The sequence below is a fragment of the Mchenga conophoros genome, linkage group LG9, assembly GCF_057382185.1.
Source record: "Mchenga conophoros isolate Kocher_MC1m ecotype Shallow Benthic linkage group LG9, M_conophoros_male_GT1.1, whole genome shotgun sequence".
Classification (NCBI taxonomy): domain Eukaryota; kingdom Metazoa; phylum Chordata; class Actinopteri; order Cichliformes; family Cichlidae; genus Mchenga; species Mchenga conophoros.
In genome coordinates this window covers 10096803-10124378 of record NC_140534.1, presented here as the reverse complement: position 1 = coordinate 10124378, position 27576 = coordinate 10096803, and the positions used below count along the sequence as shown (strand labels likewise).

Below are 27576 nucleotides of genomic sequence, written 5' to 3'. Positions count from 1 at the left end.
CTGGAGAGGTAACTGAATAATATCAAGGCACCCAGTCATCGCGCCAGGGCTAGATGGCAAGCAGAAACGTAACTTTTTTAAAGTAAGGGAGATTTGCTCTCTAAATAAAGTCAGCGTGTAAGAAACACAGAGTTTTATCTGTTTTGTAGCAGCTGAAGTGGCTGCTGGTATATAAAGAAAGTACAAGTACAGCACCACAGCACAAAGATCTGGACCCACTCATAAGGATGAGTGTGTCTATGCACTCATCCTTACCAGATCACCCCTTGAGTGCTGATGACTGTGACCACATTTATGGCTATTAACTTTTAAATTGTTGTATATTTTAAAAACCCACCCGAAATTAAATTTAAAAAAGCTACATGTCGTTTTGAGTAAACAAAATAAAATGACAGCCCATAAATTAAATCTGAACAAGAGCCCTGTAATTAATAATGATAATCTAATTCTTTTTCACTGATTGGGATGTTTTCAGTATCAGCGCTCAGACTTTCTTTTTTCTTTAGCTTCAGTTCTAACACGGAGCATCACAGCACTGCAAACCTACTGACCAAACTACTGCTGGATGTACAGATCAACAACAGAAGTGATCAATCTTAAATGATCTCTGCTCCCTTCCTTATATTATCCAGTTTTAAAACTGTTTATGAGATGAAAAGACACTAAACGTCACACAATACAGGGAGTGCAGAATTATTAGGCAAATGAGTATTTTGTCCACATCATCCTCTTCATGCATGTTGTCTTACTCCAAGCTGTATAGGCTCGAAAGCCTACTACCAATTAAGCATATTAGGTGATGTGCATCTCTGTAATGAGAAGGGGTGTGGTCTAATGACATCAACACCCTATATCAGGTGTGCATAATTATTAGGCAACGTCCTTTCCTTTGGCAAAATGGGTCAAAAGAAGGACTTGACAGGCTCAGAAAAGTCAAAAATAGTGAGATATCTTGCAGAGGGATGCAGCAGTCTCAAAATTGCAAAGCTTCTGAAGCGTGATCATCGAACAATCAAACGTTTCATTCAAAATAGTCAACAGGGTCGCAAGAAGCGTGTGGAAAAACCAAGGCGCAAAATAACTGCCCATGAACTGAGAAAAGTCAAGCGTGCAGCTGCCAAGATGCCACTTGCCACCAGTTTGGCCATATTTCAGAGCTGCAACATCACTGGAGTGCCCAAAAGCACAAGGTGTGCAATACTCAGAGACATGGCCAAGGTAAGAAAGGCTGAAAGACGACCACCACTGAACAAGACACACAAGCTGAAACGTCAAGACTGGGCCAAGAAATATCTCAAGACTGGTTTTTCTAAGGTTTTATGGACTGATGAAATGAGAGTGAGTCTTGATGGGCCAGATGGATGGGCCCGTGGCTGGATTGGTAAAGGGCAGAGAGCTCCAGTCCGACTCAGACGCCAGCAAGGTGGAGGTGGAGTACTGGTTTGGGCTGGTATCATCAAAGATGAGCTTGTGGGGCCTTTTCGGGTTGAGGATGGAGTCAAGCTCAACTCCCAGTCCTACTGCCAGTTTCTGGAAGACACCTTCTTCAAGCAGTGGTACAGGAAGAAGTCTGCATCCTTCAAGAAAAACATGATTTTCATGCAGGACAATGCTCCATCACACGCGTCCAAGTACTCCACAGCGTGGCTGGCAAGAAAGGGTATAAAAGAAGAAAAACTAATGACATGGCCTCCTTGTTCACCTGATCTGAGCCCCATTGAGAACCTGTGGTCCATCATCAAATGTGAGATTTACAAGGAGGGAAAACAGTACACCTCTCTGAACAGTGTCTGGGAGGCTGTGGTTGCTGCTGCACGCAATGTTGATGGTGAACAGATCAAAACACTGACAGAATCCATGGATGGCAGGCTTTTGAGTGTCCTTGCAAAGAAAGGTGGCTATATTGGTCGCTGATTTGTTTTTGTTTTGTTTTTGAATGTCAGAAATGTATATTTGTGAATGTGGAGATGTTATATTGGTTTCACTGGTAAAAATAAATAATTGAAATGGGTATATATTTGTTTTTGTTAAGTTGCCTAATAATTATGCACAGTAATAGTCACCTGCACACACAGATATCCCCCTAAAATAGCTAAAACTAAAAACAAACTAAAAACTACTTCCAAAAACATTCAGCTTTGATATTAATGAGTTTTTTGGGTTCATTGAGAACATGGTTGTTGTTCAATAGTAAAATTATTCCTCAAAAATACAACTTACTGTCATGGTCTACGGTGGGTGGCTGGAGTTTCCATTAGGCTCCTGAACTGACCTGGGATCCGCCCCTGGGCAGGGCCAACTCCAGCTCCTGCACACCTGGAGCCTATTGCAGGCTATCAAGCCAGAGGGATTTAAACCACACATCGATGTTCACTCACTGCCAGTTCGTCATCAACCCATGTCTGTAACAGGTCTTGTGTTTCAAATTCTCGCTGTGATTTATCTTACTAACAAAGACTCTTTTGTGCTACAGTTGCTGTACCCACCCTGGCTCACTCCACCTCCGGACTCGGGATACCTAGTGATCATTTTGGAAATCCCTCTGTGCCTCACCTGCCTGCCCTCCTGCCATCACACTCCATCTGGAGCCCCGGATCTCAGGTCAGCCTTTCCACGCCACTCAGCCTCCCCTGGATCTTCATCATCCCCCTCTCAAACACTCCAGGTCCCTAACTGCAAGTAAGAATTGCTGCTCTTATACTGGCCACTTCTGAGCTGCCTTCACTACCTGCCTAACTCCTATATCCTCTCCCCTCAGTGTGACTGTTCCCCACTCAGCTCCGTTCCACTTCTCAGGCCTCGTTCCCTCGCCCTAGCCACGTTCCCCTGGGCACGCCACACCAAGGCTCCACGTCTCGTCATTTTCTGTCTTTGCCACGTTTCCCTTTTTTTCCCCCTTGCACTTAACCGTAATAAACTGTTAAATCATCTACTGTCTCCGCTCTGGGTTTCTGCACCTGAGTCCTATTCAGTACCGGCCATCCGTCGCCGTGACACTTGCCTAATAATTCTGCACTCCCTGTATAATCAATCACTAGACTCTTTAGAGGGCACGCCATGTTATTTACATCATCTATGTGCATGCATGACGTACAACATGCAGGTAAAATGTTTGAGCTTTATACCCACTCCTAAAAAGTGATCTTAATTAGTACTTAAAGACAACAGTTCTAATATCTTGCAATACTGATTTCTAGTTTATCCTGGCCCTTTCATTCTTTTCTGGGTTAAGCGTGCTATGCAAAAGTTTTAGGCAGTAAACAAAAGGGAAGATACTTTGGAAATAATTCCACAAATCTTTGTTATTTAATAACGAACTGCATAAAAAGTTCAATAAAAAATAAAAAATGAATAGTTGTGTAGGCATGCTGGGTTCTCCAGAAACGCTAGGGCAAGGTAGAAATGTGAAGCACTTGACAGAGTAGTACTGTCTATTTAGGTTAGGCCTCACCACATTGGCAGGGCCTTAAAAAAAGTAACGAAGCAATGGAAGAAGGGGGCACTCTGCAACTTCCCTGTTGGCACCATATCATTGGAATGTTATCAACAACAGTTATAATCAGGGGTGCACATAAGTGGTCTGCAGGTGCACATTCGCTGTCCAAATAAAAGACGTGCACCAGATAAGAAGTTGCAATCTCTTTTGCGTACATAAAATTTTCTGGAGGAGGACAGACATTTGTTTAGTAGATGTCTTAAAGATGTCGAAGAAGCAAGCTCCTTTAAGCAATTACTTTGGTGTTCCTCCACCTCCAAAGAAATGTCAGAAGGAGTCCGAACCGCAAAAGAAGCACGTATTCTCGGAAAAGTGGTTGCAGGAGGTGAGCTGGGTTCAAACAAATGATGAACGCACAGAGATGTGGTGCAGAATATGCTGTGAAAATCCCACTCTAGTGGACAAAAACACTGCCTTTTATTGGGACGCAAACAGACGTTGCAACTTCTTATCTGGTGGGCGTCTTTTATTTTGACAGCGAATGCGCACATGCGGACCACTTATGTGCACCCCTGGTTATAATCCATGGCTATAACGATAAAACAAGATCATTTTTAAACAGCATTTCCATGTTAACTTAATAAAGTCTAATACATGTATACACATGATAAATGTTTGGTAAAAAATCAGCCAATATATCAACTTCTTAAATCACCAAATATCAATAACAGCCAACATCCTTTGGGTTAGGGCCTAGATTTAGGCTGCCTTAATGTCTTTTACCCTGATTATGATGAGATCTGAGTTCTCTTCTGGGCACAGACAAGTCACTTAAGACAGATATTTATGAATCTGACTGTTTTCAGGTCTCAGATCTTTCAACCTGCACCCGCACCACAGTCTCAGCAATGAGCATTTATCCAGCGCTCTCCCCGTAGCTCAGCCTGTCAGGCCCGTTAACAAACCACTTGCTCGCTGCGGCGGCTTGTACCTCAGCAGCAAGGCTGGCGGTCTCATTGCTCAACTACAAAAGTGCCTGTGTACAATATCTCCTCTCATTAAGTCAGCTGTAATGTTTCCCCCAGGCAGGAGTCACACGTAATGCGAAGCCTTCTCATTAGCGCCGTCACGTCACTTTCATTTAGGAGCTATCCGACAGCATTACGCGCCTCTTTAAGCGCTCGGGCCCTCCCGGCCTAGTTCAGCATGTCCAATGACTTATTCCTGCTTAGCGCTTCCCATTTCCTTAACTTTCACTCATTATGGGAGTACTATAAAAACATATTCCCTGTAGAGGCCTGCCAATTTAATCCTTTGTTAAACGTGTGAGGTAGAGTTGTAATCTAATAGACCTCATTAGTTGGAAATAAGGCTTGATGAAGACAATGGGATTTACGAGAGCCCTGCTAACCAGCCCGCTTTGGCCCTGAAAGAAATTACTAATCAATGACCAACTCACAACTAATTGCTCAAATAGCTTGGGCCGACATTTCCGAAAAGGATTATGGGAATACAACTCAAAAACAAAGAAAGTGCCTACTGTGCACTGGAAACTAAGTGTTACAATGCACTCACAGTTTGTCTTTGCCGAGGAGGTTTACAGTAATCGAACATAGTAGTTTAAGCAAATTAGCTTGAATTGCCTTTAGAAAGCTGTAAAATGAATTAAAACAATTTAACTATTGAGCTAAAGCGATTAGAAGAGCAATATTGCACCATCAGAAGCAGAAGATACCCCCAGGCATGAATAGTAATATGAGCCTTTGCTGCAGTGCGCTTGGTTCTATTCAATCTGACGTTTAGCTGCTCATTCAGACAGATGCTGGTCTCTTTGCATACTTCAAATGAAACGCTCGGGAAAAAAACGACTTCAAGGAAGCCGCCGCCGGTTCTGACGATTTGTTGGGGAGGAAGGCAGAGAGAAACCAGAGGAACAGAGAAGAGGCCCTTAGCGGCCAGTTGGAGCCTTTCATCCAAAACAGAGACGGAAATTTCTGATGAAAATGGTCACCTGGGCGGCAACGGCGGGCCTGTTATTGATTCAGTCATTGAGACAAAGCAAGAGAGGACTTCCTGGAGGTGATCATTACAGCGGCACGCATGTCAGCGGGCCCATTAGGGAGCACAGCTGCCCCTGGACTAGGAGGAAGTAGAGGGACAATCCTCAGGGGAGGAAACAGTGCAATGCTGGAGACGTCCACAAATAAATCACCGATCACTCACGAAGCTGAGCAGCTTTATAGAGCAGGTACAATCGAGTCTAGTAGTCAGTATTAACATTTATGCACAGATATGTGATTGTGGTCTCATTGCGTGTGGGTAATTTTATAGCCCCCAACCTGGTAATAATACTGACACGATCACTTACCGTTTCAGATCTTTGTATTTAACAGTGAAAGAACTGCTCATCCCTTTTCTGACTCTTTATATTAAAGTGTAGCAAGACACAAAGTATTTTAGTTAGTTATCATGACGTCCACATATGTTACCTATGTTTTTGGTTGCTGTTGAGAACCAGTAGAGTACAGGAAGCCATAAACCTAATGGTGGATCAAAAAGCGACTGTTATATTAGCTACAGTTACGGCTTCACCTAAGCCTGTATTTGTTTTACATTTTTAAAAAGCTGACCCTATTGTTGAATCATCTATCGGCGTTCTACCTGCAGAGTATCCAAGGACGCATCTGCAAGCAACGCTTTAAGAAAACTTGAAAATGCGGGGATTCTCAAACAAGTCGTGCAGAGTATTTTCCCCCTTAGATTTCTGAGATGATTTGTGGATGTTTGTACATTTCGTGTCTGTGTGCTCGGCATTGACTGAGTTCTGACTCGTGAAGGCTAAAGGTTGTGAATACTTCAGAGTAGTTTCACTTTGTTTGAACACGTGAATGCGTGCGTGCAAAATCCACACGCCATGGGACCGTTTGTAATATCTGGAGTACAAATAGCGAGTTACTGCTGAGAATTCTTGTGAGCTCTTTTTAAACGCATTATTTGCAGGTCTCTTAACATCACTTTTGACTGACAACAAGCCAGCAGGCTGAGCGATACTGCTGACGATACTAAACCTACCGGCACGCTTGCCAAGCTGGGCACTTTTTCAGCTACCTCACTCCTTCCCCTCAATCCCTGGCATCCTATACCTCATTTAATCCCCACCATCTCTCCCTCTTCCCCTTCTGCTTCTCTCTCCAAAGCAGGAGAAAATTAAACAAGCCCCCGCCCCCCCAACACACACCATGATGGTGGAAACAAATGCTTCTGGCAGGCCTCTATTAGCCAGGCTGCTTATTTGTTAACTGACTGGATTAATGTGCTGTACTTGGTATGGGAGGCCACCTGCACAGGCACTGAAGGATATTCACAGGCTCACCGGTCCGCTCACTGATCTGCCTCTAAGGATGATTGCAGGTTTCTGTGGCATGATAAGGCAAGCTAACTCCTTCCCCCTCTCTCTCTCTCTGTCTGTCTGTCTCTCTCTCTAGGAACATTAGCGAATGGTTAATTTCATCACTCGAGGGACTCTTGACCCCAGAGGTGCTTTGACTCCTCTGGTCTGGCAGGCTGGCCAGAATACTAATGGAGCAAACTTTCCCTTACACCACACCAAGTACAAAACACCGAAAAGGGAATACGGATAGGTAAGAGTGGGCTGTTTACTCTGGAGTAGTGTTTTACAATGCTTTATAGTAGAGGTTCTCATAGGTCCATTAAATAGAAGTTGTATTTAGACAAGCTCTCCATTTGGGTTTGTTCAGTCATTCATATTCTGGGTTCAGCTTAATTGTCCTTCAGTGATTTCTAACAGCCCCAACAAAGTGAACACCGAGGGAGACAACAGAATCGCTGATTAGACCATTTTTCAAACAAAGAAGTAGCACAGCAAACACAACTACATCTTAATTTGGTAATTTGAAATATTAGATTTTATATTTTAGATCACCAAATATCAGAATCGGTCTAAAAAATCTTATACCAGCCAGGCTCTAGCATTTACATGTGAAATAAATCATTATTTGTACCTGCTTTTGGAAAAAACATTATTTCAGAGTTAAATGAAAACAAAGTCCTAGAATTCTCCTAATGTATTGTGACTGGCTAGTTGAGAATAAAGGGCAATAATAACTCCAATGATGACAACTAGGAGCTAGTGGTCGACGGTGACTGTTGCTAGAAATTCTCTCCTGCTGTTTGTATGATGCACGAAATGAAAATGACAAACACTGCATCATGGTGTGGTGCTGTGATGAAGCTAAAAAAAGGTATTTTATAACAATCAAAATCCAGTAAAAAGAAAAGAAAGAAAGATAATGTCAAAAACATAATGAAGAAAAAAAGAAATGTTTACCCCGTAAATGTTAGAGTTTTGTACCATAGCTCTGTAGGGCCAAATCACATTTGCACTAACTCACAACTGATAGAGTCCAGAATGTGGGCGTTCTCAGCTAGTTTGAAATTCTTTGGTCAGTCATGTTGAACATTTATGCTTACTCACACAACACTGACTTCAGCTTTGAGTGCGAACGTCAGAATTGCCATGCTTCAATATATTTATGCTTTTACACGAACAAGTCCAGTGACAGCTGACTACAGCCTTTGAAATCCTGCACTCTTATTTAAAATAAACAAATAGAAAAGAGAAATCACAAGGATAACTGTGGAATTTATTGCTAAGAAAAATGGTCCTTCTAGCATTATTCCCGATTATTCTTAAGCTGGAATCCCCTCTAAACTCCCCTCCATTCCCATGTGTCCCTATGTTTGAACAACACTAAATTCAGGAAAGTGAACATTGTAAAAGAACTCCTACAAGACAGGGCCACAATATTAGCTAATAATTAAGCCTTTCTTAATTTGCCCATAACACATTTGAAATGAATTCATGCACCATAAGCAAATAACACAGAGTGAGTCTACATTTATTGCAATCATCTCCTGTGAATAAGATTATTTTTGCCTCAGAAAACACCAACAAGACTGGCGCTCTTTGCACGTACGGGCTTTCATGACTCACTACTGTATTCTATCAATCACAGATAACACGGCACAAAAACAGCTGTTTATTACTGTTTAGGTTCGACAACGAGGGGAAAACACTCAAAGCTTGTAATGAAACAACAGCGCGCGGTTGACAGATTGACTACTTTGAAGAATGAGATTTCCAGCAGGAAGCAGCAGCACCAGAAAGCTGAAAGGTACTGAAGCAAACAGGGATGGATTTCTAGTTATTTAATAGATTGATTACTTTTAAATGAATTTGAATAAACAGCAAACAGTGTTGGGAAAGTGAACTGCCTTTCACTGGGATTTAATTGTCTGGCCGAACATAAAACAACGAGTCGTTGTTGTTCTGTACTGACGTACAATCGACATTGCTGTGGGATAATAAGATAAGGTCCTGAAGCTGATTCAGTTGATGGTGTCCAAGGCAACCTTGTGGAGATGTAGTTTGTGTTTATCTGCAGTATCATACAGCCTGTTAACAAAGAGAGGCAGTCAACTTGAATGGCGGGGGGCCCTGAGGGTTTGCAGTCTGCAGGAGGTGCTGATGGGTGGAGGTTTGGGCCCCGGTGCAACACGCAGACACACACATACACACACACAATGTCACGCACTGTCAGGCACCCCTTGGCAGTGCTGCATGTACCATGTCAGGGAAGAGAAATGATCTGTGAATCCTGGGGGAGCAGTCAACTAATGTGCACTGAGCTCTGTGTCCCTGTACAACCTGGATAAGTGACATAAAAGGTTCCCCTCCTCTCCTCACGTCTCTCTTTTTCTTCCTCGACAGTCTCATTGGCCAATGAAGTCAGACATGTCATGTTTTTCTCTTTTTCCCCTCTGATGATACCTTAAAAACAGCTCAAATGTCAAAAGGATAATAGTATTGTCTATTTGCTACTTTTATCCCAGCATGAGATTAAATCCTCGCTACAGCATGTCTAAAAGCCACACCAACAGCAGCACTATGATTGTATATCATTAGTTAGCAACGTTACACAGTGCTGCTGTAGGTTACATTAGAAAAAGTCTCCTTCAGCAACCTTTCCCATCTTTCATTATATTCAAGTAAGCTAACATGGCAACTAAAGTCACATTTCCTTCTGCCTATAAATTGTTTTTCCTGTAACATTTAATGTACCAATGTTAATATGTGGTTGTTAAGGTGGTGCTATCCACCCACTATAAGATGTCCCGTGTGACCCAAACAGGGCTCCCTCGCTCACCTGTGCTGTGTTTATGTCCCACTTCTAGCAAGAAGAGAAGGAACACATATTACAGCAGTAGGAGACGCTCTATTTCACCAACAAGAAACAACAGAAGTGGACAAATATATGCTAAGCAGCTAAAATGGGAAGAAGCCATAAGATCAGAGAGGCTCTTTTGTACTTTTTCTCTCATTCTGAGATGACAATGGCTCCATGCAGCTTCTCTCCACACCCACATTCATTTCAGTACAGAGATGAGGTCATAAGCAGTAACACAAAGAGACTAAATTTAATGTGAAACTAATAATAGTGATTGATATTTAATAGGAAAACGAGCTGAACTTTGACACAAGATTGGCAAACTTTTGCCCATCCACCGTCTCCAAGCTCATTGCGTCTTGGGTCATTACTACACTAATCATGAGCTTTCAGCCTAGGACGCTTTGCCCTTAGCTTCAGTCTTAAGCCAGATGGATCATTAATCCAAGGTGTTACTCCAGTATATAAAAACTTTACCAAGTGAAGCGACCTCTAACATCTATGCGAGTAACTGTGCAACATCTGCACTGGTGGCATCACCTATAAGAGGAGCGGATCTATTTAGAAATCTAAAGAATCGAGCTTTCTTACATGTGTTTAACTTGTATTTACCATGATCGTTTCCCAACCTTTATAGGTTGTTTAATATCTAAGTGGTCAGAGATGAGATTTGAAACTCCAGTCACCGTGTAGCTATCGGATGTCTTCATGCCACCCCAACCCCAGCAGCTCCTAATGAAGACTATCTTTTACTTAAGGTAGCCTTCAAATTATGCTTCAGATGGAATTCTACGCTGTAACTTCCACGTAACCTGACGTGAGAAATGTAACTACACGTTGGGTCGATGCACCTCTACAATGACTGATGTGGAAGGTTATGGCATACGGTTACATCTGTTACATCAAGTGTTAAGGCCCCAAAAACGTGACCAATACCTTTTTTCAGTCAACTTGTATTATTTTTGTAAGATTTATGTATTGAATGACAGTCCTTTAAGGGCCATTTTGGAAGAAGAAGAAATCTTGGTGATAACAGTTGACAGTGAAGCCTGCATCACATGTGTCAACACAGATTCATGAACTAATAATCATGGCTGTCACCATTAACAGCGAGGTTTGGCTAACAGTCGGTTATTACAGAAGAATACTATGGAGTTCAGAGACAAGAACCAAACATCTTTAACATTTGACATCCACCAAGCAACCGTGTCTTTCTTTCGCATTTTAAACGAAGCTTTTTCATACCTCCATTAATTTGAGGCCAAAAAAGAACACGGGGACCGAAAGCAAGAAGCACAAGAGAAGAGGTTCAAAGATGCAAAAGCATCACAGAGAAATGAGAAAAGAGAGACGAATATGATGAGAGACACACACGGGTGCCACCACTCTCTGTGTAGTCGGGTGACAAAGCGCCCCGCCCGAGGCTGCAGCCGTCATAAAAGCAGTAATAGAGTGAACACACATTTTCATTAGCTATTGATTCATTTCCAATTCTCCATTAATTTCGGGGGGCCATCACTGCACAGTGGCCTTTCTCCTCCCCAGGCTACGTTCCTCAGCTTCGCCTGACATAACCGTGGTAATTACTGCGCTCCCGCCCTGCAAGCTGTTCACAGTCTCATACCGCAGTAAAAATTGAATGAGTATTCTGGAGGAAAATAAAGCAGACGAAAGGAAGAGAGGAAGAAAAAAAACATTGACTGAAAGTGAGAAATCAAAGACAGCAAGGCTCTCACCTAAAGGCGTGCAGTTTGACGAAACAGAATTACAATGGGTGTGAGCAATTGCCATTGTGCTATTTCAGCCTTAATTGTCAAAGTGCTCGCTCTGTTTAAAGCTCCGGGTGTGCGCGCCGCAGCTGCAGCCGCTACACTCGGCACAAACTTTTTTCTCAGAAAGTGAGGTGAGAGAAGAGGCGTGCGGTAATAAGTGCCGGTGACTGAGACGATGGTTCAACGTCAAGTGAGACCAACCTTGAGGATGATGCTCGAGTCAGAAAGCGCATGCTAACTGAAGCATTATACACGTCTCTCGGACCGATACATGGATACTTTATGGGTTCATCACTCTAAAGAGCTGACAAATGCACGAGCATGCAGGTGTTGTGAGACAACATGAGGCAGAGGTTATGAGTCAGGTGTCTGGGCATTTCAGTGGAAGGTCAGTAACAAGCACGAGATGCGATAAAAAGCATAATAAAATGTGTAGAGCATGTACGGAATGATAAAAAAGTCTTACCTGAGCCAGGTTAACATCAGGAAAAGCATGAAAAACATTAAGAAAAGCAGGAAAACAGTTATTAGCACTCTTTTTTGACATGCTATAATACTTATTTGCTCCACTAGCAAGTATCATAACATCTTATCAGTTACATTTTTCAGATTACCCAATGCAATCCCTGCTCAGTTTTTTTTAAAATGCTGTACTTTACTACATCAGGTTTGGGTGACTCACAGTTCATTTTAGCTCCCTTCCACCTCCCTTTACATCAACTTTTGTCTGATTTGTTGACTCCAGAGGGTTTTAATGTAACTCTGTTCACGGCCTGAGCAGCGTGCCTAAGTTGACCATCTCAGGGATAACCCAACTCACTGATATCAGTCTGAAACCTGAGCTCTTGGCACTTGCTCTACACTGACTACATCTTCTTCCGCTTATCCCAGCCCGAACCACCTCAACTGGCTCCTTTCGATGTGGAGAAGCAGCGGCTCTACTCTGAGCCCCTCCTGGATGGCCGAACATCTCATCCTATCTCTAAGTGAGAGGCCAGCCACCCTTCGGAGGAAGCCCATTTCCGCCGTTTGTATCCGCAACCTCGTTCTTTCTGTCACTACCCACAGCTCGTGACCATATGTGAGGGTAGGGGCATAGATCGACCGGTAAATTGAGAGCATCGCTTTTATACTTAGCTGTCTCTTCATCACAACAGACCGGTACAGCACCAATCCATCTGTCGATCTCCCGCTCCCTTCTCCCGTCACTTGTGAACAAGACCCCGTACATATTAAAAATTTAACATTTGCCACTAATACCACCTCACCGTGCAGTGAGCAAAGGCAGATATACAGTCGGCTTCTCTCTAGGCAAAAATTTACACCAGGAATTGAAAAGCGAATTTACGGTACTGTAGCACTAAAGTGTTCTGCTGTGTTACTTTCTCATAAGGTAACGCTGCAGTCTAAAAGACAATAACTACAATGTAACAACTTTCTCTTTAAGTAACTTTCCTCAGTGTTGACAATAAAAGCTGACATAAATGAATACAGTCAAACTCGTAAGACCATTTTCTATTTCCATACCTGCATCATCTTTTGGGGAAGAAAAAAGCATGCAAAGTGGAAATCCACATAGATTTATAGACATGTTATAGTAAGTGGCAAACATTACTACGCTGCCATAACCTGCACAGCAGAGCACCACTGTTCGATGCACTGGAGGCTACATGGCGGTGTGCAGGGGGGAAAAATGAACTCTCCCAGGTTCATCTATCACACTCGCTGCCTCCCATGTTCCACAAAAGATGAAAAAATGGGGAAACAAATGGCAAAGCAAATCAATTACACGAAAAGGAATCATGTCACCTGTCAAATACACTCTGTTCTGTGCCATTCTGCCCCCCTCCCACTTCCAACTGTGCACATTTTCGTGATTGATTTTTTAAAAAACCTTATACATTATTAACACCCTTCATGCTTCATCAATTTACTGAGGTGGATTCTACCCCCTCCTCCTCTTTCTCTTCCAATTTCAATGAGACAAAATCCAATAAACATTGTGTTTGTTCCTGGCATCTACGATTGTTTTAATCCAACATATTAACAGCCAGTGCCCCATATGAAATTCAACAGGGAGCCCCTTCAAGCTCACAATAAGAGGAAGAGTGAGTAAGAGGAAAATCAAGCATCGAGCACCCTGCCCATCTAAGTCACTCATAAAAGAACCCCATGGAGTGGGCTTGAGAGGTCGAACAGACAGCGCCAGTGTGGCTAACTGGGGTGCTGGGGGGGGAAGCACAAGAGTTTTCATATCCGCTCAGATTTACGGTACTTGGAAGGGTGAAATAACGACAGTGTTGTCAAGGAAACAAGTGCCACGGCGACACCTTAATCTGGAGAAATATAATTGGAAAAGGAGTGATAAACATCTTCCTATCTGAGTGTGTGATGTAGTGAACGGTATTCGAAAAGGAAGCCGCCTGAGCACTCATTACTGGAGTTATTGTAAGAATAACACTAATGAATGCATATGGAAAGGCGTCCTCAGGGGCTAAAAGAAGGAACTCTGATGTTGAAACAGCCTTAAAGGGCTTTCTTCGAGGATAAAGTAAGGCTTAAAAGGCTTGCTGCATGATCATGCGTTGCATATAAATATGATGAGAGGCTGTGTAAATAGCACTTGTGCAGAAAATGACTTCACAAAAACAAATATCGGATCTCGCGAGTGTACAGGTGCACACCACACATGCTGTTTTACTTCCCTCTTTGGCTGCACGCACCCAGTTTGAATCCGCAACGCGAGCGAGTCACGCAGTAGGACACAGTATCATTAGCGACTCACCCTTCACAGATGAAAAAAGAAGTCATAAAGAACTCTGCGCAAAATGACATGCAAATAAGGAAGAACTCAAGGAATCTTTGCCATCTCTCACCAATTATCTTGTTAATTACAAGCCATTGTGAAGGGCTCCCACTGTCGACGGGCTCTATGATTATACAGTGCATTTGTCCCCACTTTCCACAGCCTAATCAGTAATTACTACCTGCAGCTGCAGCTCAGTACAGAACGGGTTCGGCCATCTTGGGACAACAGGGAACACTGGGCAATTTACGAGATCCTGGGCCTGCCAGTGTCAAACGTATTTACTTCGCTCAGCAGGGCTGAAGAAGTGAGGTCTTCGGCGGTCACACACATTAACAGTCAACAATTTTCACACCTCTCAGCTTCTGTGTGGAGGGTTTTAGTCACTACTGTATTTAATTTGGTCGTTAAGTTGACCGCTGTTACAAACTATTTCTAAATTGCATTTTTACGCAATGCAGTGGAATAAGCAGGAAGACGGATTGTGACTATTAAGTTTCTAACATTTGTTTTTTATATCAAACTGCTTTTGAATGGAGATCATTTCCATGTGACAGAATCTGATTAAAGAGAAGAACTCAAAAGTCAATCTTAAAGACAGATAATGCCTATCTAATCAAGTCCTATCTAATCAAGTCTTTTTACTGTGAGTGACATGGGTTTAAAAGAGCTGAAAAGATCACAAATTTACAATAAATTGCCATTCACTATTTTTAAAAAATGTTATTGTGAATTTCAGAAATGGACATTACAATAAGCAAAAACAAATTGGAGCTAATTTGATTTGTTTGTCTGCTAAAGCAGTTAGCAACCATTTAGCAGTTAGCAAGATCTGGGTATTAGATATCTTGCTAATTTTATTAAGCCAGATCATGTTTATTAGCAAACAATAAAAAGTTGTTATTGTGGACTATTTCCACTAATTTAGAGATTACATGGCTCAAAAGTAATCTAAATAATCTAAAACTAATTGAACTTTTATGCTAAATAGCTTTTTTGCTATCTGATGCTAATGCTACATACAAGGTTTTTAAAAACTGTTCATCTTGTGTAGTTCTGGAGTGGCACAGTGTTATAGTCTTAACTCATCAACTCACAGCGACTGTCAAGGCAAAAACACCAAAAACAAAACAAAGCTCCACACATAAAAAACAAAGAAAAAAAACATAATTTAGAACGGATAAGCATAGCAAAAATAGCATCCGATGTACTCAGATCTTAATTTAATGATAGTCTTTCATATTAAAAAAGCTAAAATTATACTACTTTTAAAATTTTTTATGACATTTGATTGATATGGTTTATAGATGTGAAGCAATTTACTGAAACATTTTATTGAAATTTTACTATACATTTTCTCTTAAAAGGGATGAAGATAATTGCCTTAGTCTGTCTACTGAATGAATATTCAGAATATTTGGGGGGTTGAAGGTTTTAAATACAGCATGCTTATTTCTGTGGCTTATTCTCTGCGGTTTGAGGGTTTTAAAATGCTGATATAACGCAGCCGTAGAAGACCAGTCATGCTCTCACTGTGCTTATGACAGCAACTCTGCCTTTTGCCTCCGCTGCACATAAAGTAGTGCAACTTCGGTATGATCCCTCTAGGCGTCTGCACATAGGGAGGCCCTTAGGCTGTATTAAACTGCCATCTCTGTGTCTATATCCCTTAGGGCAAACTATAATCTGCCACTGACTGCTTTGTATTTAACATGCACTGTAGATATATTGCTGACATTTACAGGGTTAGGGACCCTTTTCAAAGCGACTCTGAATAGAACTTAATCTTTACTACTGTAGCGCCAGTTTTTTGTTGTTGTTTGTTTGAGAGAAGTTCTTGTGACTGGGATGCCAACAAACTACCACATTAAAAATACTCAAAAACCAATACTGGATCGGAATTAAAGCAAATACAGTTATCTGAGCCTCCAGCTCATGTAGTAAAACACACTTCTCAGGGAGATAGCATAACCATCTTTCCCATTCTGTTCCCGGCTTGTTCCAGGTCACGACCCATCCCACTCCACCCACAAACACCTTAGAGAGGAAGACTCGCTCTCTAGTGGAAGGCAATGCATATTAATGGAGCTTCTCCTTTAAAGAGGCGGTAAGGAAGAAGATCACCTTTGATATCAAAGGTATGTGGGGGGTGGGGTCTATTTGGCTGCCAACAAAGGCAGGAAGGCTTGAGGAAAGTGTTGGATATGATCAGTCAGACCAGAAGGCTCCAGTCATATGAGTTATGGAAGAAGAGTCTGGCCTTCATCGTACCCATCTTCTCTAAGCAGAAAAGATGCGCCTGTCTTTGAAATACGGTACAGTTTCAGTTCCAAGTAGGCTATGTCATGCCATTTAGCCGGGACCGTATTATGACGCTGTGACATGCTAGTGAAAGTCAACGTAAAACCGAGGCTCTCAAACACTTCAAACTCTTGAGGTGCCAGTAAATAAAATAATATTGTCTGAGCAGAGCTGATGCACACACAGGCATTGATGCATTCAGCAGTTTATGTGTGCGCGTATCTGGTTATGAATAAGCGTGCCATGTGGCTAGTCAAACAGGAAACAACCTTGCAACCTTCAGAGGTCAGAGCTACACTGTCAGCCTATTAATCACTGCTATGTCTTGCTCCTCAGGACAGACTGGCTGGGCTCAGTGTGTTTAGTGATCCCTGTCAGATTAGACATCTACCAAACAAGCTCACTGCCTACATATCTGCTCCATTGGAGGTGAAATCCCTAAAAAGATAATTAAGTCACCCCAAGATGAGCTGCTGGGGGTCTGTTTAAGCCAAAAACTATGGATGATCAGTGGGGAAGTCAATTTAGTTCTACCTGACATTCGTGTTCAATCATTTGATGTATCCTGGGCAAACTTGATACATATCTGAGTAAACTGGCCAAACTTTAATGCAACCAACTTAGTAGGTATCGAGTAATACAAGTTGTACAAGTTGAAGCACTCTGAAAGTGCTTGCATCTTTCACTCTGTGCCGCATTAATACATCAAAACCAATGCCATTCATCACATCAAGTCCTAAATTCTTGGGAGAATTAGCAATGAGGATTCCTGTGCCATGGTGCACTACCATAACCTCCTGAACGCTCTAAAGGCGAAGGCGGTGATATGAAACCGACTAGTTTGTATAAATCTCTGTCCCCCCTTTCATGTCTAAAGGGAGAAAAGTTGACACCTTTTCTGAAAGAAAAATCTCAGTCATGGTGGTAACAAGACTCTGTTTCAAACAGTCTCATGCAGAAGATTTTGTGATGTTGCATTCGCCTGGGCGTATGAAAAGCGACAGAAGTGTGAAGATTGCATGCAGGCAGTTGCACACTGGCCTGAGCAAAGTGAGTGTTCAGTGACTTTACTGTAAAGTCTAGCATGTGGTGAGGAGATTTTAGATGCTGTTTAATGATTTGGTGTGGTTTTTAAAAAAATATGCATACTTCACGCAATGTCTATTTAAACTGACTTTTTAAACACATAAACTAGTTTTAGGTCCAGTAAATACTCCTAAAAAGTGACCTTTTCTCTCTTTGAGTGAAACTAATCCAGAGTTTTATTATAATGAGGCTGGACTATAACAATTCTCTGCTATCTGATCCACCACAACATGCAATAAATGATCAACAGCTTAGTAGAACCAGCAGGAGGCTCGTCCTGTTTCCTGTTAGTTCAGTGGTCTTGTCCTGCTCCGGTATATATGTGTCACACGCTTACAGGGTGTGAACCTGTACAACCCTTTAAGTCCTTTGGCACAAATCTTCTAGTTGTTCCAAAGTGCAGAAAAATAACCTGTAGGGAAACAGCTTTTAGCTTTTCTGCTCTGACTGACAGAGGACATGAGAGCAGCCGCATGTGTCGAAATCTTTGAAAACAAATGTAAAACTTGCGTCTTTAGATTGGCTTTCGATTAACGATCCGCAATAGGTATGTATTTGTTTATTTTACTTTTTTCATATCGTGAATATCATGAATGTAAATACAGTTATAGTTATTGTAATTGTAGTCATGATGTCAAAACATACCTCGATTCTTCCTCTTATAGAAACAGTGGGTTCTGTCCACTGTTTAAAGCTGCTTCTATTTCCTCATGAGCTGATTTGTGCTCCTTTTCCCGGAGTATCACACTACCTGCTTTACTTATCTAGCATTTATTGACTGATCATAGTAAGTTGAATAGTATTCTTTTAAAAAAAAAAATATATATAACAGTTTAGTTTTTTTGTTTCTTTCAGCTCAGTTGGACAACATAGCAGGCTTTTAAAGCACAGAGATACTTTCTTCATGTGCTTGTGTGCAAAGGTGGAGATCTGGGCAGGGTGGAAGATGAAGTAATGGGAGAAGGATGGATAGAGGGATGGATAGATGAAGAGGAATGACAAAGGGGAGGGAGATCATACACTATACCTGCAGCCCTTATGGGTGTGCAGGTATAGCATGCGGGGGGTGGGGGTGGGGGGAGGCACAGAAGTGTGGCGGGAAGAGGAACGCTGGATGGTGAGATGGGGGGATGACTGGATGGATAGATGGAAGTGGAGAGGAGAGGAGCGTGAATGCTTCAGTGGCTCCACTTGACAGCTGAGTGAGAGGGGAAGCGGAGTGGCTACTCTATCTAATTTGTTAGCGGGTTCATGATGCATGCAGGCATGATACCACACCATGCCTGGCGAACACAGCACAGACTAGAGAGAGAGGGAGAGCGAGACCGACAGACAGCAGAGAGGAAGGAGGGAGGAAAGGGTTTGACAGATCAGGGTACATCAAGGAAAAGATCAGGTGTGGAAAGAAGAGTGGCTAAATATGGAGAACTGCACTCAGCCTCTGTCAGCTGGGTGAGACTGACCGGCATCCCTGTCTTCTGTCTTAGGCAGGGCTTGCTTTTGCATAACGCCATCTCTATCTTTGCAACAACGTTTGAAATCATTGTCTCTGCGCTATGTCAGCAGCAGCTCCTTCTCCCGTGTTGCAAGGCAGATGCATCTCGTCTCTGCACGAGCCGCTCCGGATGCTTCGCAGACACAATTTTCCTGGGCTTATCTGTGACTCTGAATAAAATGACACAAATCTGGGCATCAGCCCGCTAATAATGACGCCACGTTGATGTGGGACCTATTTTGTGCGTGTTTGTGTGTGCGCACACATCAGAGTGTGTTTGCGGCTTGTTGACGTGGGACTGATCCAGGATGCCATGGCAGCTGTCTGCTATAATTACCTGGGAGCACGATCACACATAGACAAACGCACCCATACGCACACACACACAGGTATATCTCTGCTGATTACCTCATAAGGCGAGGTTTGTCTGATTAGCTTCCCTATTTACACCAAAGACTTGTTATTAATGAACATGTGCTCTGCGTTTCGCTCCACTATACTTTGTTACTCTGAACATTTGGAAGGCAATCTTTGACAATGTTTGAGGAGCATCACTGATTAGACTACAAAGCCCTGTTTTGATTGAGAAAAACTGTTTGCTGCATGTTTATCATTTTCAATTTATGGCTGTTTGTCATACAGGAAAATGGGGAGTGAACGGAGGGCGCCCGGCATGCCACCGCAGACACCTCGGACGAACACTGACATTAGCAGACATTATTTCTGGGGGCATGTCTATGAGACTGAATGGCTCCATCAAGCGAACACGGTCTGCAGTCTGACACACGGACACACGAACACAAGGTGCAATCCCACCCACGGTTCCTAGCCCACACCTTTTTTCTGCCCGATATTTGCATAATGAAATGCACTGTTATTTATGTGTCATCAGAGATTGCAGGATATGAAAATGAATGCTCGTTAGCTGCGTAGATCTCTAAATAGATCATCAGGTGCCCACTATAATGGCTGGCATACTACAATGAAGCCTTTTCTCCATTCACCTGCCTTGAATTCTATCCATTTGGGAGGGAAAAAAAACACATCACATTGTGCATTTAAACTGCAGCACCATTTGTTTCATAAGAGAATGACAAAAGAGCCGGGACGACGCAGTTCCGGGATACAGATTGGAAAAATTGACATTAAAAGAAGAGACGGGAGGTGGACGAATTCAGGGAACAAAGTTCCTAAAAAGAAAAAAAGAGGGCAAAGTGCAACAGAGCAAGACGGAAAGGAGCTGAGCGGCGTAAAATGTTGCCCGGGGCGGTGGCATGGGGGGACGGTGGCTAGCAAGGCAGAGGTGATGGGGCTGCTCTGTTTTCTCCAGTCATGCCTGTCCACGTTCCCTGGAAAGCCTGTTTTCCAAATCACAGCGGGGTCAGGTGTGGAATGCAAATGGCAGGCTGCCGGTACCGGCGTGTACACCGAGACCTCGAGGGCCACCGTTTAATGAGCTCACTTTAAAGTGTTAATGTGATAGGGACACACGATGGCTGAGTGATTAGTCACAGCCTGTCTGATGGGTGCTGCTTAGCAAGAACTGCACTCAAGTTGCCAGCAATTTGTTAACAATCTGACGAGTTGATACACAGAAATAAATGCAGTGAATGCATAACGTAAGATTTAGGTTTCGCTGAGTCTGAACCTACGCCGGCCCTGTCCCAAATAAATGGACAGACTTGCTTTAAACCAATGTTAGAATCCATAAATAATCACAAGGATATCTAATCAAACATGACAATACTGCCAATCGGATTTGTCATTTCAATTCATCATCTGGTGATCATGGATTCAAAAAACAACAATGTTCTCACAGGAGCAGATGGAAAATAAGGAATATTTATTCTCTGTGTCCACTGAAGGTCTGCACAAAATTTTATCAATTCTGTTTTGATGAAAGGGTCAACTGCCCCACCTACCCAGTAACCAGAGCCATGCTGCTGGATAAAAACAACTAAGGTACAGTATATTCCACCCAGAATGAGGTGGAATGAGCAGCTCATCTCCTAGTGTTCGCTCCAACTACGCTTGGCTGATCACACAGCAGACCCGGGGTTGGAGGGCTATACGTGCAGAAAAAGAGTGTAAACACCGGGCTTTGTCTCTGTGGGTACGCCTACACAAGGAGAGGAGGATTTCTTTTCCTCTAATCCTCCCGTTTACAAGAGCAGCTACTTTCCAGGGCCATTGTGGATGGCCGTCTCCCTCCATTTACTCCCTGCATGGCACTCATTTCAGCTAGTTTAACGCTGCCTGGGTTCCAGGGGGAAGGATTAGGACGTGACGCGAGCCGGCGAGTGTGGAAACAACATTGACTCCGGACTCTTCTGTCACTCCTCTCTCCTCCCTGAAGGGCACCCTTGTGGACTTTGTGAAATTTTTCCACATGGGTTTATGCTTATTATCTGTGCAAGCGTGTATTCTTAAACCAATCAGGAGGGCTTCATCTGCAGCAAGAGGGGAGCAATGCTGCACTTTACTACATTCAGAGGACTCGCCTTATTCTGTTTACTCCTATTAGCTCCCCCCCCCCCCCTTTCCATGTAGAGACCTGAATGCAAATTTGGGGAATTAATTTTCCCTTGTTTGTCTGGTAAAACCCAGACTTTTCTATGAAGGAATGAAGGAATCCAGACTGTAATTAGCTGCATTTGCTGGCAGCATGAAATGCCAGTTCCTTTGACTTCAAAAATGCAAAGACATTTAGTTCAGTCAGCCTTTTCAATGTGTGATGAGCTCAACAGGACACAACTAAAGTCATATAAATTCAATAAAGTGTGCATAGTTTCCTTAGAAGTAGGCCTTCTTGCAAATCTTGAGTAAATGGTATTTCCCAAATATTTAAGGATTTTATGCTAAGGGGAAGTAATTTCTGTTTTATCTGCACATCTTGTGATGTATTTGTGCTTTCTGTTAGAATACAGGCACACAGAATAAATGCCTTACCTACACCAGAAGAAGCAGAATCATGTAGTGCTAACCATAAGCTGCACTACTAAAATGGAGTAAGCACAGGACAGAGAGTAGAAGTGTGAAAGGGTCCAGAGACCGTGGAATATCAGGGAAATTCTGCAACTTATTGTGGTTATTTCATCTGACGTCTACGACGCCAGCAATTGAGATGACTAACACCAGGAAATGAGATTAGACTAGAAACATGGAGAAAAGGTAAACAGGCTACAAAAAAAAGAAAAGTAGGCTAGCAATTTCTCTCTGAGTCCAATAGTTATGCTGGTGGTAGCTCTATATTTACCGTAATGCCACGAGGACATGAAGGACATGTTGGAAATTAATCTTCTCATCTATCTCTGCTCAAAGAATTATGTATATTCTCCTAAATGTCAAGTTTTAATTTTAAATCATAGATTAATTAGCTGCAAGTCCAGGATTTAATTCTCGCATAAAAGTCCAAACAAGCTAAATATCTCAGCTTCTTTTGTTTCGACCGTCTCCTGAAATGTTTACACCAATTTGCAATAAGCCAAACTTGTCCCTCTGGCGCAGCTATATATGTATAATGATGGAAGCAAATCATAATGGGCTGACTCCATGTCCAGAGATGGATAGATGAACTTGATCTTCCCCCTCCTAAACTCTCCAAGCTCTTCAACCATATGGTGGCAAGGAGTCATGTTGAGACAATGGTGATGCAGTGTTTAACGGGGAAATCCCCTCCCCCAGCGCTCGCTGATGTGCAGCAAAATGAGTCAGTGGATTAGCCGGCTTCACGGAGTTCACAGTGGAGGGTGAGGCTAATGGCACGTCACTTATTGAAACGGAGCAGCATAGGTTAACCCCACACATTGGTCGACATCTTTTCATTTACTTTGCACAGCTAACCAAAAAGGCGATTACCACGGGGAGGAAAGCCATTAAAATGCTGACCTTTTCCCTTTGTGAAGATAGCTGTGCAAATGTGTGTGTGTGTATATATATACACGTGTGTGTGTGTGTGTGTCTGTGTGTGCATGTGTTAGCTAAATGCCATAAAAGCTTGCATTACCTTAGTTAGCATGATTGAGTATTTGCAGTTTGATGAGGTAAAGGGCAATCTGTCATTTTAGGGAATGAGTACAAGTATGTGCAAGCACGTGTGCACAGTATCAATCATTTCACTGTTTACTGTATGATCCTGCAGAGGAAATAAACCTGTGTGACTCCATGCAACCTTTTCTTCGTCCCTCTTGTCGGTTCTGCAAAGTCTACTTTCCCATAAAGCTCAGGCTTCATTAGTCAATAATGCATTTTGGAAAACCAGAAAGACACAAACCAACAGGTTTCACTTCATCTACAGCTGGAATTCATTCTGATATATCACTGCCCAGCAGCTTGATTGCTTATTTTTCATAAATTGCCATTAGCAATTTCTGGCTGGCATTGTCCACTTCTATTCAAAACGAGCTGGTCAAAGGTACAGCCAGTGTCCTTTTGTGAATAAATCACTCAGAAATGTCCTAATTAAGTCTGCCACGCACAAGGGGAGAAAAACCCACTGAGAAAAAAAAAATCCAATTGCTTCTCTAAAAAGCGGAATAATGACAGAGATGGCCGGGCCCTGACTGACAAAAGGAGAATTCACAACAGCTGAGGCGCAAAGGCATTCTTTTTGACTTCCTATTATGTTTGTACCTTGGAGATGTTGGGATCTGATTTTCCAGCACGCTGTTCTGTTCCAATCTCCCTCCATTCACTCGCACATCAGTCCATTATCGTTAAATATGCGTTTGATTTCCTCACAATACACTCGCGCCGCACAATGAACGCAGATGTGGAGAGTGAAAGGAGAGAGAGAGAAAACACATTAAATAAATGGCCTATGAGTGAATGACAACAATAAACATATTTGCTTGGAGCAATGAGCAATGTTTATAGTGATAAATGATGTGTAGAGGTGGATCGGCCTAGATGCACTGCAGGATTCCCTGACGGCTAGAAATGGAACCGGGCAGGGAGAGGGCGGAGGCAAGCGAAGGGTAAAACAGGTGACGAAAAAGACAAAAACCAGTGGGGCGATGCTTGTCAATATTAAATTATAAACATTGTGCACGGTTTTAAGCAAATATCTCAAATGTATATGATTCAGTGACTGTCTGCTACCTTTTTGTGATGATGTAATCGAAATACTGGAATGATGGTATTTTATTACCTCCACCTGCATTCATGTTTTTTATGTGTTTTTGAAGCATTTGTCTGAATACTACAGATGAAAAAGTACAAACAGCTACAGCGCCATCAATGGCAACCAAGACTAAAGAGATACACAATTAGAGGCTAGAAACAACGAGGGAATATCGATAAAATGTAACATGTAGCAATAACTGGCAAAACAGCCATTTTGACTAATCCGGTCTTTAAGTTTGACGTCATCAGCCGTTTCGGGGTCCAAACTCCGCTTTAGGTCCAAAGTCAACACGAACACTGTGGCATCACCGAGAGTTACAAACTGTCTAAATTCTTTCATCTTTAATAAAAGGATCGGTGTGGCTGCTCTACCAGGTGTAACAATTGAGTTTAACATCCAGGCATTCATGAAAACAGAATTTATTAAATTTAACGGAGTTAGACTTTAGCAGGAAGTTAGCTCGCTAGTTTCCAGCTAAACATTATATACCATGTTCTGACTGAGAGATTTCTGAAAAAATTAAAACGTACAGCTCTGCTATCACTTCCAACATAAATGAAGGCAGAAAACTAAACAGCAGTGACGTTTGTAGGGTTGCTGAAATTTGGCTAGCTGTTGAATAATGATGTGCTACGTGATCGCTAGCGACACAGCTATGTTAGCATAATTAAAACAGTGAAGCTGGAGGATAAAAGCTAACTTTTTTTCACTCGATAAAAGTTAACGTGAGGGTTCCTGATAGTTAGAGACAAATGCAATCGCATGGCAGGATGCAGTAAACGGACCAAACTTCAGCCAGGAGAACAACTGAGATAATCCATCCACAATACGAGGCTAGTCATTAATATACTGCTGCCTGGGCTGGGCTGTAGTTACATTGTAAGGTTTTAAAAACTGAGTTTTAAAACGTGCTGCTGATGAATAGCGGTAATAAAAACCGAGAGAGGCCGACAGTGATCACTGACTGTTTTTAGGGGCTTGTCGAGCATTAAAACGTGTTAAACACACAACAGCCTTATTAAAGGCAGAGTAGTTTGGACCCGGAAGCAGGGTTCATCACTTCATCACTTAAAGACTGGATTGACACATGAGTAAAAAAGGTGGTTTCCCTTCAGTGATTAAATTCCATGTTTTATTTTGTTTTTGCATTAAGCGACTGATTGGGAGAAAATGCAGCGACCAACTTATCATCCAGTGGTTGAGCAACACCCTCAACCTCTGGATAACCACTTTTAAATCGCAAGGTGATTGCACAGGTTGCCTTGTGGAAGGGAATCGATCTCCAAACAACTGTGGTCAGACTCAGACTGACTGTAATCACTCTCAGACAGATTGGTGAATGTTTGCAAGTAACGCCCAACTAATTCAACCAACAACCAATTCAATCAACTGAGATCAGTCCACACCAACAAACACACCTCGTCTGTGATGCGTCTCTTTGCAGCAGGGGGACTTGACTCAACTGGATGAAACAAAGTTTTGGAGCGCCTACCTCATTTTACAGTTAATTCACTGCCTTGCAACAACTACTTCACTATTTGTAGAAGAGGTTCTGGCTGGACTGTGAATGTAGTAGTCAATCTGTATTTCTGTTTAATGTTAACTTCTGTGTTCTGTGTAACAGATTTTCAACAGGCAGCAGCAGATATGTTATTTTCACCTATTTGTCACAGGGAATTATCCTGTTATCATAAACGGTTTGGATGTAAGAACACTGACTCCATCTTATTGCCACTTGCACCAGAATAGTTTTGAAGACTGACTGAAAGCGGTTGCAAACCTGGTCCCTGTCTTTGAAGAAAACAAGACCATTACACACACTTGCTATAATTTTGATTGCGCCGTGGCCTCCAACAAATGCTCCGTACTGTAATTGTTGCGTTAGTGAAGCGGACAGGTACGGAGTTAAATTTACCTCAGCTCTGACCTCTGAAGCAACCAGAGCCAGGAGTCTCTACTTGTGACCAACGAATAGAGAGTTTCTTAGGTGTCTACAGTCACACTTGCATCTTTACCCTATTTAGAGCCAAATGCTAACATTAGCATGGACGCCTAAAGAAAACAATAACATGCACAGTTGAGCAGTATTTACTGTGTAACCTATTATCACAACTCACACTCATCCAAAGGACTCTGTCCGATTGGGTAAAAACAGATACCTTCTCAATGAGGTAACTATTACTCTGAATTCAAACCCAAACTTTACCCAGTAATGGCACTTGTGCTTTTTAATCAATGAGCCAGACATATTTTTATTATTTGGGCTTTCAGATAAAGTGGAAGCATGAACTCGAAGCTTTATCTGTAGAGCAGAAGAGGCAGGCTTTAGAAATATCTTCCTATCTTTGCCTATCTTCCCCTCTCTTTACTGATATGTCACCTTTTCCACTTCAACCCGGCATAAAAAATATACTCTCTTTTGTACGTTTCTTCCATTTCCACTCAGGATTTTGTTTGTGTGAAAATGATGGTACTGGTGGATGAAAGCCAAAGGTGTACATTCAACAGTAACCGCTTTCCTTTCTGTTTGTCTGCAAATGTTTGGTTGAGCCCAGAAAACAGGGCACATGTCGAATACAAACACGGTAACGGAGAATGATCTCACAAAATGTTTTAGGGATCATAACACGTCAGACTTGATTGCCACATACTGATGTCAGTCCCTTGAAATCAAAGAGCAAGGGTTTCCTCCTACTCCACTGTTTAGCACTGACAAACAATGACAATGGGAACAATATATTATAGAAGAGGATGTCAAGTTTCCCGGTGACAGCAGCCTCTATAGACTTCAATTCAGCGCAGCTCGAAGACAGAAAAAAACTCGTGACATCCTTTTACGCTTTACCTCTTACTTTTGAAAAACAGACACTTGAACGAGTCCTCCGAGGCTGCTGAAAAGAACCCTGGGAAACGTAGGAAAATGCTAAATACAGAATGAGTAAACAAGGCACGTCGAAAGAAGGTTATTACAAACGAGAAAACATGTTCCTGCTCGCCCGGTTTCACTTCTGATTCCCTCCCGGTCACAAAAAGTCCCGTGTTACTCTAACCTCCGGTGAACCACGGGTCCATTAAACCCATTCAGAGACACGCACTGTGGGAGAACAGATCGACGCGTGCTGCGGCGCTGGGTCACTTACCCAGATTAGAAAGTAATGCCTGTCTGCTACTGCAAGATACTCAGGACCTCTGGGACTTGTGTGTTTGTGTGTGGAAGAGAAAGCAGATATGATATACAGGTAGAAATTCAAGGAAGAAACGTTCATATATTAAATATAGGAACCAGAGACCACACACTTCAAACACA

At 42.4% G+C, this 27576-nt stretch overlaps 1 protein-coding gene and 1 long non-coding RNA gene across 3 annotated transcripts in view; one reads left to right on the top strand and one right to left on the bottom strand.

Moving 5' to 3' along the window:
• adarb2 (adenosine deaminase RNA specific B2 (inactive)) overlaps positions 1 to 27576 on the bottom strand; it is a 226499-nt gene that overhangs the window by 154054 nt on the left and 44869 nt on the right. The window lies entirely within an intron of this gene.
• LOC146566734 (uncharacterized) lies at positions 2232 to 2924 on the top strand. The gene is made up of 3 exons (XR_014893746.1): positions 2232 to 2400; positions 2474 to 2679; positions 2759 to 2924. It is a non-coding gene; the product is annotated as an uncharacterized LOC146566734 (long non-coding RNA).